Source organism: Hylobates moloch, unplaced genomic scaffold (assembly GCF_009828535.3).
Source record: "Hylobates moloch isolate HMO894 unplaced genomic scaffold, HMol_V3 SCAFFOLD_18, whole genome shotgun sequence".
Taxonomy (NCBI): Eukaryota; Metazoa; Chordata; class Mammalia; order Primates; family Hylobatidae; genus Hylobates; species Hylobates moloch.
The window spans coordinates 25980256-25996220 of record NW_026652293.1 but is presented as its reverse complement, the minus strand read 5'-3'; the positions used below and the strand labels follow the sequence as shown (position 1 = coordinate 25996220).

At 38.3% G+C, this 15965-nt stretch overlaps 1 long non-coding RNA gene across 1 annotated transcript in view; it reads left to right on the top strand.

Moving 5' to 3' along the window:
- Positions 1-15965, top strand: part of LOC116457868 (uncharacterized) — a 34900-nt gene that overhangs the window by 10102 nt on the left and 8833 nt on the right. The window lies entirely within an intron of this gene.

Sequence of the window (15965 nt, the reverse complement as noted above, 5' to 3'; positions counted from 1 at the left end):
AATCTTCCATCATCCCTATCCTCCCGAATCACCAATAACCACTGTTCTACTCTCTATTTCTATGAACTCACTCTTTTAGATTCCACATATAAATGAGATCATGCAATGTTTGTATTTCTGTGCCTGGTTTACTTCCTGTAACATAGTGTCTTTCAAATTCACCCATGTTGCCACAGATGATAGGATTTAAATAATTTTGAGGTAGAGTCAGCCAGTGTTATTGGGTAATTTGCTGAAAAAGTAAATTAATTATAGTTAGTACATTTAATTGTGTAGACAGTGTCTGAAACACAACACTTAAAATGTCAATGCCAGCTTTTGTAATGAAGCCAATTCTCTAAGCTCAAGTAGGATGGAGATGTGTCTGTTTTAGTTGGTATAATTTTCTCGGTGTCTGACACCTGGTAGACACTTAAAGTTATTTGTAGAATGAATATATGTTAATGGATGAAGTTGCTCATTTTCATGTTATTACACATTGTGTAATACATTATTACATTTTGAAAGTTTGTATAATTTCATCATCCTCAATAATATAGGTTCTGTGAATGAATATGATTGGATAAAACAGAAACAGAAATTTATGTAGGATTGATCATATTATAATTGAAAATTACTTAGAAACTCTTCAAAGTAAATAAGTAGGTACACATCATGCTGTACAAGGTCATTTCTCCTTTTCTGCAAGCACATTCCTGTTCAGTCTAAATTAGTTCTTCCAATCAAGCAACTGATGAGGTACTTTTTACCATACTTGAATTTTCTGCACTACTATAAAGAAAGAATAACACATAATTAGAAAGCCTGGAAGAACACTTGCTAAGCCATATCTGTTTTTTAAATGATTTTTGTTCATTCTTACTCCACATAACTGGAAAAAAATATTTTCATGGTGAATTTGTGAATTTAATGCTTGAAATAATATAATCATTTATTATAAAGTACGACTTTATCTCTCTAAATAATTTTTTGAAATTGAGTGTAATTTGAATTTTTTGAATAAATATACCTCTAATATTAGACTATTACAATCAATACAATTGTTTCTTGTAAGAAAAACCTGTATCAGGGACTAGTGTAATTTCTTATAATTTTGGCTATGCAGAATCTGACTGCAAATACCCTATCATAAATTCTGATTAGCAGTTGTAGATGTCTTTGATTAATAAGTGATAAAGTCATCATTAGTTAATAAATGTCATTTATTTCACAGAAAATTTCTCTTTCAAATACAGGACTCATGAGGAGCAGAGGTCTCTGTCTCTTGGGTGACAAAAATATTGGGGCACAATGAACTCAATATGGTTTAGGAATGATTAGTTCTTTGATAGAGAGTTCTCCGAGGTAATTAATGTGCTTTTTCTTCAGGGTTTTAAATATCCAGCATGCTCTTTTGTCCACTTGATTAACCAGTAAATTAAATTTTTATGTAAGTCTTCTGACCCAGTCAATTTGTCACTAGTATACATTAACGGAGGGTAACAGATGAGGTTCTTCCTGACCCTCTGTACAAATCGCTGCACCTCATCTACTTCTACCAGAAGGAGCCTCTGCTTTTACTGACATATGGACCGTGTTGGAAACCAGCAAAAAACTAAACATTAAAACTGAGAAATTTTAAGAGAGTCTGTGAGGTTGCACAGTAAGAGAAGGCAAGACACTGAAAAGAGAAGGAATATATTAGACGAAACTAACATAATGTCTTTCAAGGCAAGAAGCACTTGGATGTTTATTGAATGAATGAAGTGAATGAATAAATAAATGGCTTATGGGCTGCACCAACTTAATATCTGGATATTTTCTTCTAGCCAAAAAGAAACTGTTTTATTGTATTTTCTTAAACTTCCAATCATTTTAAAGTCACTGCGATCGTTTTAAAGTCACTGATTTTAAGAATTAGTAGGCCTTGTCTTTTAAAGTTGCATGACCTTAGGATTTAGGAGGAAAACTTGGAGTGGGCCTTGGATACTACTGATTAGAGCAGGTGAGTTACTTAGATATTTGAGAAAATGGACCGAGGGGTTAGAAAAGAGGGTAAAGATGACATTTAGAAATAGGCAATGCATTTCTCCTCCACCCCATCCTTTATCTCCTTTCTTTTGCCTCTCAACTTTTCTTTTTCTCCTCCTTCTGTTTCCCCTGTTTGAAAATTGAGATCCTTATTTCCCAGGCTACAAACTCAGGCTAAAATTACGTATTCTATACTTCAAATATGTTACACTTACATAGTTCAGGGACTTCAGACCCTAATCATAATAGTTTCTTTAGAAAATGTTGCTTAGTTACAAAACTTGTCTTTTTATAACAAATACAACAACGTTCCTAGGTTGGAGGTGTTTGTGAAACAGATCGGTGGAATACCTATATGCTTTACCCTTTCTCCTCATTAAAATAAAAATCAAGATGTTCTAGTAAATTCCTTTCACTCATTACACCACTGATGGTTGTATTCTCAAATACCTGTGAAGAAAATTAATGAACTTTTGCGGAGTACTAAAACTGTGCATATCTTTGGAAACTAATGTTGCATTTAGCTTCAGGCATGATGGATTGATCCAGTGCACTGTTACACTGGAAAATGATTTATAAGAAGAAAAACAGGTGTCATTTTCTTTATGATTTATGGGTTTTGATCTTTAATCCTGAATTTTCATATCATTAGTCCTGAGAAAGGGATATTATAAGACAGGTGCAATGAGACTTCAAATATTTTCATAAGTATAAATTAGTTTATTATCTATTTTTTGGTCGTGGGTTTTATGATGGAAAACATAATCATGATGGAGCACACAATCCTTAACCCTAGCATAATTTCTCAAATCCATATATTTGCCAAATTGCATAAACATATGTCATGTTCATGACTATGCCAATTGTTATGCTCGAGATTGGTTTCCAGCCCATCCTGAGGTCTGGAGGGAGTGGGCGAATGAGCAGAAAGAACACTCTAGGGGCCGTAGGCAGTGAAAGATGATTTTATTCAGCAGCAGCTCTCATAACAGCTTTTTCTCACATTGTTCGCCCTGTCTTGACTGTTTAGTCCGGCAGTCCCCATACACAGCTGTGTGTCCAGCTCTCCCTTGCCTTCAGGGTCAGCAGCTTAGCTCTTTCTCTCTCTGGGCACGAGTGAGCCAAGCTGTGTCCTGGCTCCCTTCTGTCTCTCTGCAAAGACAGACACCTCTGAGTCCCTGTGGGCACCAGCGCACCTACACAGTGTTAACTGGGCAATTATACCTTTTACAGATAATACTGGTGTAGAGCCAAGTGATGGCCTTCCCATGTTATGGCTACATGGCTGTGATAACAAGTGGAGTTATATGCCTGTGCTCTAAAGTCGTTGATATAAATATCCTACCTCAGCCTATCCTTGACCAAGGTACAGCCATGTCCCTTGTACCATATGTATATTCATTCATATAGATATATATGTGCATGTAAAAAATCAATTTAAGTATAAATGAAGACAGTAATAGAGAAATAGTTTATTGAAAAGAATTTGATTATTGAATACAAATAATCCCTTTAAATATGGGAGTTCACCTCTGCTTTATAAAATGAAAAGGTGTTTAGGAATTTATTGACCTAGGTTCAGGAGAATTATCTTTCTCCTTTCCAGTGCCCAATAGGTTATTTTTTATCAATGAGTGAGTAAAATGTACAGAACTCTATAGAGACATCAGTCAGAAAGATTTTTCAAAAAAGTTCTGTAGTTTTCTACTCAAGATAGCATTAAAAAATTATTATACATTACCTAGGCTATTTTTTCAGCTTTTTTCTAGTGTTCTTTCTCCTTGAATAGTTTCAAAGATTAAAGCTAAGCTTGAAGCACCATTTGAGGAGGTAGAATAGGCTTATTAATTATGCCAAGGCCCATAGAAACCACCTGATTGTGGCTTCTTTACATTGAAGTGTCTGGCCTCCTTCTCTACAACCAAGATGATGAGGAGTTGTCAGGGGCTCAACCAGAGAAGCAGAATAAGTAGGATATATACATTAAAATATTTTTGCAAAGAATTGGCTTAAACATTTGTGGGAGTTGGAGATGAAAGTTTGAAATTCATAGGGCAGGCTAGAACACTTGGCCATGGTGGTGTGGGTGGGGGAAAGTCCTGCTCACATTTCTTCTTCTTTGGGAAAACCTTAGCAATGCTTTTAAGGCCTTGCACCTGATTGAGTAAGGCCCATTCACATTATCAAGAATGGTCTCCCTTAGTTAAAGTCAATTATGAACTTTAATCACAGCTACAAAAAAACCTTACTGCAGCACCTGGATTTGTATTTGATTGATTACTGCAGTCTATGGCTTAGCTATATTTACACATCCAAAGACCATCACATCACAATATGATACACCATTATAGCTTTTCCTTTCTCACTTGGGGCACTGAAAGGCAAATGATCTATCAAGAGACTGAGAAAAACCTCATGCCTTATGTTTTTTCCTATGTTAGTTGTCTTACCATGAGCATTGTCTTACCATGCAACCCTAATTACAATTCCACCAATTCCACTTATTCACAATTAAAAGAAGCATGCTAAAACTTCTGGCACTGGTACATGAAGATTCATATCAGAAATTTTACTTTTCGATTTTATTGGTAATTTCGTAATTGTGTTGATTGAAATACAGTTTGGGGATTGGGATGTTTTATAATCTATGTAGCAATTATTAAGGAGATTAATATAGTTTGGATGTGTCTCCACCTGAAATCTCATCTTGAATTGTAACCCCCATAATCCTCACATGTCAAGGGAGAGACAGGTGGAGGTAATTTAAGCATGGGGGCAGTTTTCCCCATCCTATCCATTTGATAGTGAGTGAATTCTCTTGAGATCTGAAGGTTTTATAAGGGCCTCTTTCCCTTCACTAAGCACTTCTTCTTCCTGCCGCCTTGGGAAGAAGATGTGTTGCTTCCCCTTTGCCTTCCGCCATGATTGTAAGTCTCCTGTGGCCTCTCCAGCCATGCTGAACTGTGAGTCAATTTAACCTCTATCCTTTATATATCACCCAATCTCAGACAGTTTTTTATAGCAGTATGAAAATGAACTAAGACAGAGGTGAACTATTTATTTATAAAACATTTTTAAATTATAAAAGTGTGCTTTTTCAGAGGATATTTATATTTATTATAACACTTTTACATGGATAGGGTAGAAGTTAATTAACTACTGTTTTCACCAAATATTCTGTCAAATCATAATATCCTTTACTTTTGAATGTAAGGAAATTATCTATAAAGAAAATAAATGTTTTGATGAAAAGGTATTTTTTGGGAAAAATTTAGTATAAAAATTTTGTAGTGGGACACTGACACTTTAATCACATGCTTGGGATCACTATATATTAAAATACTTATCCTCATGTCACTTGAAACAAAAGTCAGTTTGAATTAGCCTACTTAAAAAATGAAACTTGGCTGGGCACAATGGCTTCCCTCTGCAATTCTAGCACTTTGGGAGGCTGAGGCAGGGGGATCACTTGAGACTAGAAGTTTGAGACCAGCCTGGGCAACACAGCGAGACCCTGTCTCTATGAAAAGTAAAAATAAATAGTTGGGTGTGGTAGCACATACTGGTTGCTCCAGTTACTTGGGAGGCTGAGATGGGAGGGTGGCTTGAAGCCAGGAGGTTGAGGCTGTGGTGAGCCATGATCATGCCACTGCATGCCAGCCTGGGTGACAGAGAAAGAACTTGTCTCACACACACACACACACAAAAAGAAAGAAAAGAATGAAAAAAAGTGTAAATTAGGAGAGAAAAGTCTCATCATTTTTGTCAGAGCAAAGGTAGCACCAAAACAATGGTAGATTCCTCTAGAAACAGATTTTTCTTCAGAAGCACAGAATACTTCTTTATTCTGTTTTTCACACCATGCCCAATCCCTTTTATTTGTTGCATGGCTACTGCATTAATTAGTAGCTTTATTTGTTTGCGAATATCTGCAGTAAATTGTAAAGCAATTGGGTCTTTTAAATTTTCCTTTCTAAGATGAATGTCCATACCCAAGGCAAATAATTCAAAATTTTAGATTAGTCTCCTATCTAGAATTAATTGGTTCTTGTTGTCTTTTCCTTTCTGTGTTATTCTATAGCAAAGTGGGAGCACGAAGATACCTAATAACTGTTCAGTGAATATTTGTTGATTGATGACAGAGGCTAGTTAGAAGAGTTTTAATGACTCATTAGTACTTTAAATTAATAAGTCATGACAACAATATTTATGATGGCTTAGCTATTTTTAGACTCTGCATTTATATACACCAATAATCTATTGGTGGCTTTGAGTTCATTGCTTTCCCTAGATAATTAAATGTAATATTCTAAGTCAGTTAGAGATAATAAACTCCCTCAGTAAATATTCAAAATGCATACGTACATATGTCTTCCTGTATGCTCATCAAAATATTACATTGGTTCAGGAAAATCTTCAGTCCACTCACCCATGACACATGCACATTTGAATATAATTAATTGTTTATCTAGTAAGCATGACTTCCCCTATAACCACCGCAAACCTTTTATTACAACAAAGGAAGTGTCACAAGAGGTGTTTTCTTTTGAAGGAACTGTTTGTCTCCTAATTGACCAGCAATTTTTGCTTCGTCAGCATTTCCAAGTCCTAGATGGGCTTTCCTTACCTTTATAATGTATAAAAACTGAACAGGAAAAAACTTTTTTTTTCCCTCAGAAACCATCTAATACTTATATTGTTTGCACTTTTTAAAAAAGTGGAGTTGTTCCATCTTTTCCATAACCAAAAATCCAGCCAATGATGCTTTAATCATACTTAACTACTTGCTGATGATTGAAGGTGGGGTTATTTTATGAGTAAATATCACTGTGAAGAGCCAAATAGTGTTTGAAAACGATTCTGAAGCTGGGCTTTAAATGGCTTTTGGCACTCTGCTGAGAATAGTGATATATGTTGCTGAATAATCATAGGCTTGCCCTATTTTCCCTGTGGTTAGTTTCTACAAGGACAGGCAACTGCGAATGGGAGAGCAATTGGGCAGGTCCAGAGGGTAGTAGGGCTGAAAACCATGGACTCCTGATTAATTAGATGTAATGTATTTCTCTTTTGTGCTTTATGATGGGGTTGAGAAAAATATGGTGCTTTGGAAATAACAATCTTGTGAAATAGGCAGACATTAAACAAGTAATTGTAAAAAAGATAATAGAGCTATAGAACAATGAAGCAGCATTAAAAATGAAAGAATGAAATGTGAAGAGCAGAGTCTAGGTCCTAATCCTAAGAAACCTCAATGTTTAAAGTAACAGAAATCTGCATAGGAGACTGAGAAAGTCACAAGGGAATTTCAGGAAAACAAGGAAAATCATGTCATGGAAATAAAAAAAAAAAAAGGGAAGACGGTGTTTTGAGAAGAAGTATGTGGGCAACTGAGCCAAATAGTGCTGAAGGTCAGAGAAAATCAAGACTGGACCACTATATCATCTCCTAAACTACTGCTTTTCTGCACCATGTGCTGCCATTGACTGAACTGTGATGTTTGGTGCTGGTGCATTGATATCACTCTGTTTATCTCCTACAAGTTGCCAGTGTTGAGAGCAATGCCAGTAGAGTGATACGTCATGAGTTCAGATTGAAACACATCGGGAGGACAAATAGCAGAGTCCCAAATGGCATGCTGCGAGTTGTTCTTCTTTTGTTTGAGAGCCTACTCTGATGCTGAGTGAATGGGCATGGCTCTGCAGTTCAGTGGTGTTAACCCACAGATTAAAGGACTCTTAATCTCTGGGTTAGAGGAGCTAGTGGACAAATGCTCTTGCATGCCATTCTTCAGGCACACAGTTCTGAAAAGTATTCTCTTTTCTCTTAGAAGGTCCCATCGTGATGACCAGGATACAGTGCTCCTATGTTGACCTTTTTTCCTTTTCTGTTCATTCATTGCAGCTTTCTGAAATCACCTCAAAATAAGCTTTCTGCAATTGTGCAAGTCTCTCCTTTCAACAGAACTCTTAAAATTAGTATTGATTGGCAGTTGAAGAGAGATTTAGAGTTTCAAGAGTTTTGTTCATTTGTTTGATTGTTTTAACATGGAAGTATTATAAACATGTATAAAATCTAACCAGAAAGATCCAGGAATAATGGAAAGAATGAATACAAATGAGATAAAGGGTATAATCAATAGAGTGAGTTATCTCAGAGGTAGATAGTGATGGGATTCACTACACTGCATGATTACCTTAGATGAGAAAAAGGATACACAAATACACATACTCAGAGAGGAAAAAAAAAGGGGTGCGGATAAGCGTATTTTTTGTAGATTTTATGATGGGAAATACAAAGAGTTTCTTTTGGTGGCTTCTATATTCTTCATGAAGTTCATTTATTTATTCAGTGTACACTTACTGAGTGCTCACTACAAGGCAGAGACTATGCTGAGCACTTGGTCTAGCAAACAAGATAGTAACCACTTTCCAGGGAAAACTCGGAGTCCTCAAGGAAGTCAGTTGCTGTGTACAGGGTGCAGGCTGATTACATATTAAGTTTAACAACATTAAGAGCAACAGGCTACTAGAACACAAAACGGGAAAAAGAATCTGGATAAATTCAGCAAAACTTTCAGGAGAAAGTGACGTGGAAGCTGAGATCTGCATAATTGGAAGATCTTGAGAGTAGAAGGATAAACGGGTACAGATCTCAAGGAGAGTACAGAATATAAGACCAGAGGCCAGAGAATCCAGAATGTTTTTGAACACAAAGACGATCAATGTTCCTCGATTATTGAAAGTGAGGAACAGTGTCCTGCAAGTTTCAGAGAGAGGAAGATGCCTGATAGTGCAGAATTTAAATTGACATGGTTAGGGCTTTGGATTTTATTCAAAAGGCAGTAGGAAAGCACAGGGACTGTTTATATGGGGGAATGGCATAATCAAATCTGCAATTGTTAAAGATTATTCTTGTAGCATTTTTGGAAATTTAGAGAACAGATTAGAAAGTGCAAAGCAGAAGCACAGTAGTTAGGACAGTGTTTTTCTGGTCTGTTGTTAATGCTACCCACATAAATAACAATAGTTTTTACAACAAACCACATGTAGCACATAGCACACTTGCAGCTAAAACAAAGTTTTTATAAAAATGCTTAACAATTTATACAATATTCTCTCCTCTTTGCTATTCTTCTCTTCTATATTATTCCATTCTACTTTATTTTATTTTTGAAATGCCGATCCATGAAACTGACGTTGTGACACATCATGTGGATTAGGAGATGGTTTTGGTTGTGAGCATAAAAGCTATGTTTGGTTTCAACAAGGCAGATGCAGACAGGTGGCCAAACTGAAGATTTATTTGTGACATAGCATCAACAGGACTTGGTGCTAGAATAAATTTGAAGATGAGATGGAGACAACCTGCTGATTTTTTGATTAAGCAACCGGGTGGATGACTATATCATTCAGCAATATAAAGGACACCAGGGATGGAGCTTATTAGAAGGGGGCCAATAACAATATTTCAGTTTGCAGATTGTGGTGCAGTACATAGATAGCATCTTAGTGTACATGTTGAGTAGACAGTTGGGTATTTGCAAATGAGGCTAGAGAACTATGTCAGGAATATAAATATGTGAATTTCCAACCTAATTATGATAATTAAAGTGATGGAGATAGATACTGTAATCTCCGCAACAATATAGTGAGAGAAGAATCTGTGACTGACCATTTAATTTTTGCCCATTTGAAGTTTAGACAAAAAAGATTAAGCTGACACATAAGACTAAAAAGTGCCAAACATCAAAGTATGAGAAAAATCATAAGCATGGTGTCATGGAAACTTAATGAAACCCATGTTTCAAGGAGAAGAGAGAGATCAAGTGATAGTACTGAAAAAGTGTTCATTGAATTTAGTGACACTGAAGTAACTCATGACCATACAAGGGTAGAAGAAGTGAGAAGTCAGATTTAAGCAGGTCAGGAAGCTGGAAGCAGATGATAAAATACAGACATGGTGCAGGTGTAGACGATTCTTTGGAGAGCTTTTTTCTGTGCAGGAAGATAGTGGAGAAAAATTAATGGAATAGAGAAATGTCCTTTATTTAAAAAAAATCCTTTTAGAGCTTTAAGAAGACAGAACTTGGACAGAAATCTGCTTATTGTTTCTTTGAGTTTTGTTCAATAGATGCACAACAAGCAAAGTAGAAGATTCATTTTGGAAGCTTACATTATGGAAACTGTATAGATTATTCAAGAATATTAAGAAAATGCAAAAAAGTAAAATTTAGGGAAATTCCAGCCATACTTTTACTACTAAAAAATAATCAATAGTTAATTTTCTTTAATGTTCTTCCAGTTTCTCCATGCATACATTTTAATATCGCCATGATATTATTCATATACATATGTAAAATATTTTACTCATTTAACATTATAACTACTTTTCTTTGTAATTTCACAATATTTTTAAAAAATTGATTTAGAGAGCACAAGTGCAGTTTTGTGACATGGATATTTTGCATAGTGGTGAAGTCTGCGCTTTTAATGTAACCATCACCCTGATAGTGTACATTGTACCCATTAGGTAATTTCTCATTTCTTGCCCTCCTCTAACCCTCCCACCTTCCCAAGTATTCAATGGCTATTCCACTCTCTCTGTCCATGTGTATGCTATTTAGCTCCCACTTATAAGTGGGAACTTGGTATTTAATTTTCTGTTTCTCAGTTATTTTCCTTAAGACAATGGCCTCTAGTTCCATCCATGTTCCTGCAAAAGACATAATTGTAGCATCATTTCAAATTTTTTATGACTGAGTCATATTCCATGGTGGCTCTGAGATTCTTAGTTCTGTTTTGTCTAGTGAATTGTTAAAGCTTTTTACTGTATTTTTTAATTCCCTCAATGAACTTTTTATTTCTAGAAGTCATCTTTTAAAAAAATACCTATCGCTTTGGCAAGTTTTTGATCATTTTCCTGAATTGATTTTCTGATATCTTTGTATTTTTTTTTATTAGCTAACTCTTGGATCTCATTGAACTTCTTTAAAATCAATATTTTGAATTATTTATCTGATATTTCAAAGATTTGATTTTCATTAGGATTTTTTGCTAGAGTTAGTATGATTCTTCAGGGGTGTCATAACACTCTGTTTTTTCATACTTTCAGAATTGTTCCACTGGTTCCTTCTCATATGGAGAAATTATTTCCCCTTCTTATTTTTGAAATTTTTATTTGGATGGAACTTTTGTTTTCCCTTGAGGATGTGACTATAATGTATGTTACATAGGGTCACTTGGCTTTGGTTCTGAGTGCTTTCTGTGGTAAAGACTCTGTATGTAGAGTCTTGGTTGTATATATCCTTAATGTGGTGACTTTCTCAAATGCTGGTTGTAGTAGCAACGTACTGGGGCATGGGAGCAGGCTCATGGCCTCCTGCAGCGTCAGAATGGTGGAGGTCTCCAGAAGCTTCTTATCTTGTTCCCATGCACTGTGCACTTGTGTCAGCAGATTTAGTATTGGGTTGTATAGTTTAACCTCCAAGCCAGTAGGTGGTTCTTTCATGTAAGAACCAAGTATGGTGGTAGTGGAAGGATTGATGCTCGTTCTTTGTTTACATGGAGAAGCTCTTTGGTGGCTCAGGCAATGAGTTGGTCTGTGGAATGCTCAGTGGCCTGGGCTCCCACTCAGCTCCACAGAAGCGGATGAATCTAGTTGAAGCTGGACTGCACAAGCTCACCCTTGGATCCCGACTGGCAAGCACAAACACCAGCCCTGGCGGAGGTGCTTGGGAAGCTCATGGTGAAATATGTTGGGATATTCTCTGAGTACGGGTGTGGGGTGGCTCCAGCTCTATTGCCTGGACAAGCAGGAACATGACCCATTTCTCTGTCACACCCTTATCCCGGTACTCAGGACACACAGTTCTGTCAGACACTCCTGTCCATATCCGGGCTGCAATGTTGCCAAGGGCCATAAAAGACACCTGCCTTGTAAACTCATTGTCAAAATGGCTGTGGTACAGAACCTCCCCACACAGCCCCAGACACAAAACACTCTAGCTCTCCACTACAGGAATGCTGGTGCTTTGTGTAGAGAGGGGACAGGGCCCCACCTTTCACATAACTCTGGGCCTAGTGTGAACACTGCCAGTGGGGATGCAGCCACCCCTAGTTACCTCAGAAAGGCTGTCCTCCAGCATGCTTGTGCCAGCTTCCTAGGGAAGTGGCCACAGCTATGTTTGTAGCAGTGAGCAGAGGGAGAGTACCCCTCTCTATGCCTGGGCCTGAGCACAGAGGCTGCTTGGCCACTGGAGTGGAACTACAGTCCTCCCTTGCAGAGCCATCCACAGCATCTGTATCTCTGCTGGAAGCAGGACCGTCATTTACAGCTCACAAAAGGGGAACACTTGGGCACTGAAAAGCACATGATCTGGTTTTCTTTGTCCCAAGAGGTGCTCCCTTCGTGAGCTGCACTCTCCCTTCTTTTAGGAGCAGCACTCCCTCCCCAGGGACAGACTCCCTCCCCAGGGGATAGACCCCTGGAAATTCTGCAGCTTCCTTAGGTCCAGCCAGTCCTTTGCAGCTGACATAATCTGAGCAGGCACTGGGGAATGTCTGCAGGGGTTCCCATGATATGGAGACACAAGGGCTGAGATTCCCTGGGTAAGACACAGTTATCTGATAGCTTCACCACAAGTATGGTGCCTGGTCACCACTGCTCAAATTACAGGGAGGGTGAGTAACCTGTAGTGAGTTGGTAGTCTGATAATGTCCTCAAAAAGTCACTAGTTTGCTGTCTATACCAGCCTATACCAGTGTTTTGGCTCACAAAGGTAGAGGAGCTGTCTGACAGTTCAGATATCAGAAGTCTGCCGCAGGGATTAGGGGAGCCAAAACATTCCCACCTATCTTTCTGATGAAATTCCAGTCGCTTGGGGTTCCCAGCTGATTTCTATCAGCCTCTTACTTTTCTCTTTTTCTGTGCCCCAGCTTCTTCCTGTGAGTTCTCCACTAGGTTCCAACACTTTCCCCTTGATATTCTATTTGAGTTATGATTACAAGTAAGTAATCTTGGTTCCTCTTATGACAACTGGTGTTAGATGTCTCTAGTCAGCCTTCTTGAACTAGAACCTCATGTCACAATGTTTACAAAATAATTTTACTTTGTATAATATTTGGAATGAAAATATACTATAACATATTTAACCATTTTTTCTTCTTTCCATCTAGATTTTCTGCATGCTGTTTTTAATATCATTTGAATGTCATTCTGATTTCTGAATACATCTAGATTCACATGCTCAAAATCTAAAAGATTCATAAGGATAAACCTTGGAAAGTCTCTCTCCCTCTCAGATACCAGCCGTGACCTACCTGCTATTTAAATTAGTCTCTAGTCTTCAGCCCTCACCAGTGCACAAGTGAGTTGGCAACATCTCTCACCCTTATTCCTCCTCCTGTGGCATGATCCAGGCTTTCCTAAATCAGGGCCCTGGAAAGATTGCCTTCAGGAGTCACTAGTGTTGACCTCAACTCTATACTTTAATGCTCCTACTATTGCCCTTGTTGCTATAGGTAACATTGCTAAAAGGTAACCTTGAGGAGACCTTGGTTTTAGCTGTTACATCAGCATCATGCCTGTTACCATGGGTATTCTAGTGGCTGGTGTTGCTGCTCTAGTGTAACTGCCCAGTGGGTTCTTTTTGTCTGCTGTCCAGATAGAGTCAATTTATCAAGGCAGGGGAATTGCAATAAAGTGTTTAATTTGCACAGAGGCAACTGAACAGGAGACCAGAGTTTTATTATCAATCAGATTAGTCTCCCAGAGAATTTGAGGACTAGGATTTTTCCAAGGTAGTTTGGGGGAGGGTGTTTGGGTGGTTAGGCAATGTGTGCTTGCTGCTGATTGGTTGGAGGCATAACCGTGTGGGAAATGGTCCTCTTGCATGCTGAGTCACTTCTCTGTGGGTGTACAGGAGGAGTTGGTGGGTCCAGGCAGAGCCACTGGTGTCCGACATGCAAAAAAATCCGAAAAGATATCTCAAAAGGCTAATTTTAGGTTCCACAATGGTGATGTTATCTGCAGGAATAATTGGGGAAGTTGCATATCTTGTGAACCCTTGTATATAATGGCTGGCAACTGTTTATGTCTACACCTTAGCAGAATTCAGGCTTCTCCATCCACCTAGCCTGATGGTGTCTCATTAACTTTACAAAGGTGATTGAGTTTTGGGGAAGGGCTATTATCATTTAAACTATAAACTAAAGGGCTCCCAAAGTTATCTTGGTCTAAGCCCAGGAATAATTAAAGGCAGCTTGAAGACCAAAGGAAAGATGGGGTTTAGCTATATCAGATCTCCTTCACTGCCATTATTGTAATTTTTGCAAAGGCAGTTACACTAGCAAAGACTATATCTTAAGTGACCATGGAACATCATCTGAAATGACACACTTTTGAGCCAAAGTCGATGCTATCAATATTCATACTGGGCAAACAGGTATCAACTGAGCAAGCTGGCACCTATGGTCACCTTAATTGTAGCAGGGACTTTCTGTGTACCAACATTAGATTTTGTTTCCTTGATTTCTTACAGCCTGCTTTCTTAAAGACTTCAGAAGAAGTTCATCTGAGTGAATGGGAAGAAAATAGGATACTATCAAGGCTAAATCCATCCAAGCCATATTTTAATTGAGACAAAACCTGAACACCTATGGTACACCCTGAGTGGTTGGGAATTAGTGTTTGTTTTCACTCTTGCCAGAGTCTTAATTGTAGTTCTATGGTGTTTGGGGTTGCCAGTTGTTCTAAACTTCCTTTCTCTTGTCTACTAAGAAGCCCATTAAGTTTGTGTAAGGTGAAACTGGAGACTGCAAAGAATAGCCAAAGGAGCAGCTTCCAAGGGCCTAAGATTGAAACTTCTTTCATGTTCTGTCAAAGAAATCCTACACTTAAGGGAAGGTGTGGTGCCAGACCTTTCCTTTATAGCTTTAGCTATATGTTGTAATTGTCTTTTTTATGGTTTAGTTTTATATTTAGGGATCATAGGAGGAATTTGATTTTGGAGGGCCTTTGATTTTATTAACATTTTATGATATATAAAGAGTGTGAAAAGAAAAATCTTTGGGCCCCCAAATCACTAAGCTAAAGGAAGAAGTCAAGCTGGGAAGTGCTTAGGGCAAACCTGCCTCCCATTTTTTTCTTTTTCTTTTTTTTTTTTTTTGTGACTGCTGGAGTGCAGTGGCACGATCTCGACTCACTGCAACCTCTGCTTCCTGGATTCAGGCAATTCTCCTGCCTCAACCTCCCAAGCAGCCAGGATTACAGGTGCCCGCCACCATGACCAGCTAATTTTTTGTATTTTTAGTAAAGACAGGGTTTCACCATGTTGGCCAGGATGGTCTCGAACTCCTGACCTCGTGATCTGCCCACCTCGGCCTCCCAGAGTGCTGGGATTACAGTTGTGAGCCTCCGCACCTGGCCTCCTGCCTCCCATTCTAAAGTCATCCCTCTGATCACTGAGATAAATGCATATCTGATTGTCTCCTTTGGAAAAGCTGAACAGAAACTCAAAAGAATGCAACCATTTGTCTCTCACCTGGGAGCCCCCTCCCTGCTTCGAGTTGTCCCCCCTTTCTGGAGAGAACCAATGTACATCTTACATATTTTGATTGATGTCTCACATATTCCTAAAAAGTATAAAACCAAGCTGTGCTCTGACCACCTTGGAAACATGTCATCAGGACCTCCCGAGGCTGTGTCATGGACATGTGTCGGCAACCTTGGCAAAATAGACTTTCTAAATTAACTGAGAGCTGTCTTGGATATTCGAAGTTCACATTTTGGTAACCATCAAGGGATTCTGAGTGGAGGTTTCCCTGACTTTAGCAAGTCTCCTATCAGTGTTTGGTACCAGCCTGAGCTATCTTTATGGCTCAAACCAATAGGACAATTTGCTGAGTCCTGGAAGCACCCCCTCCAGAGAATTCATGATCTCCCAAAATGTGATTGTG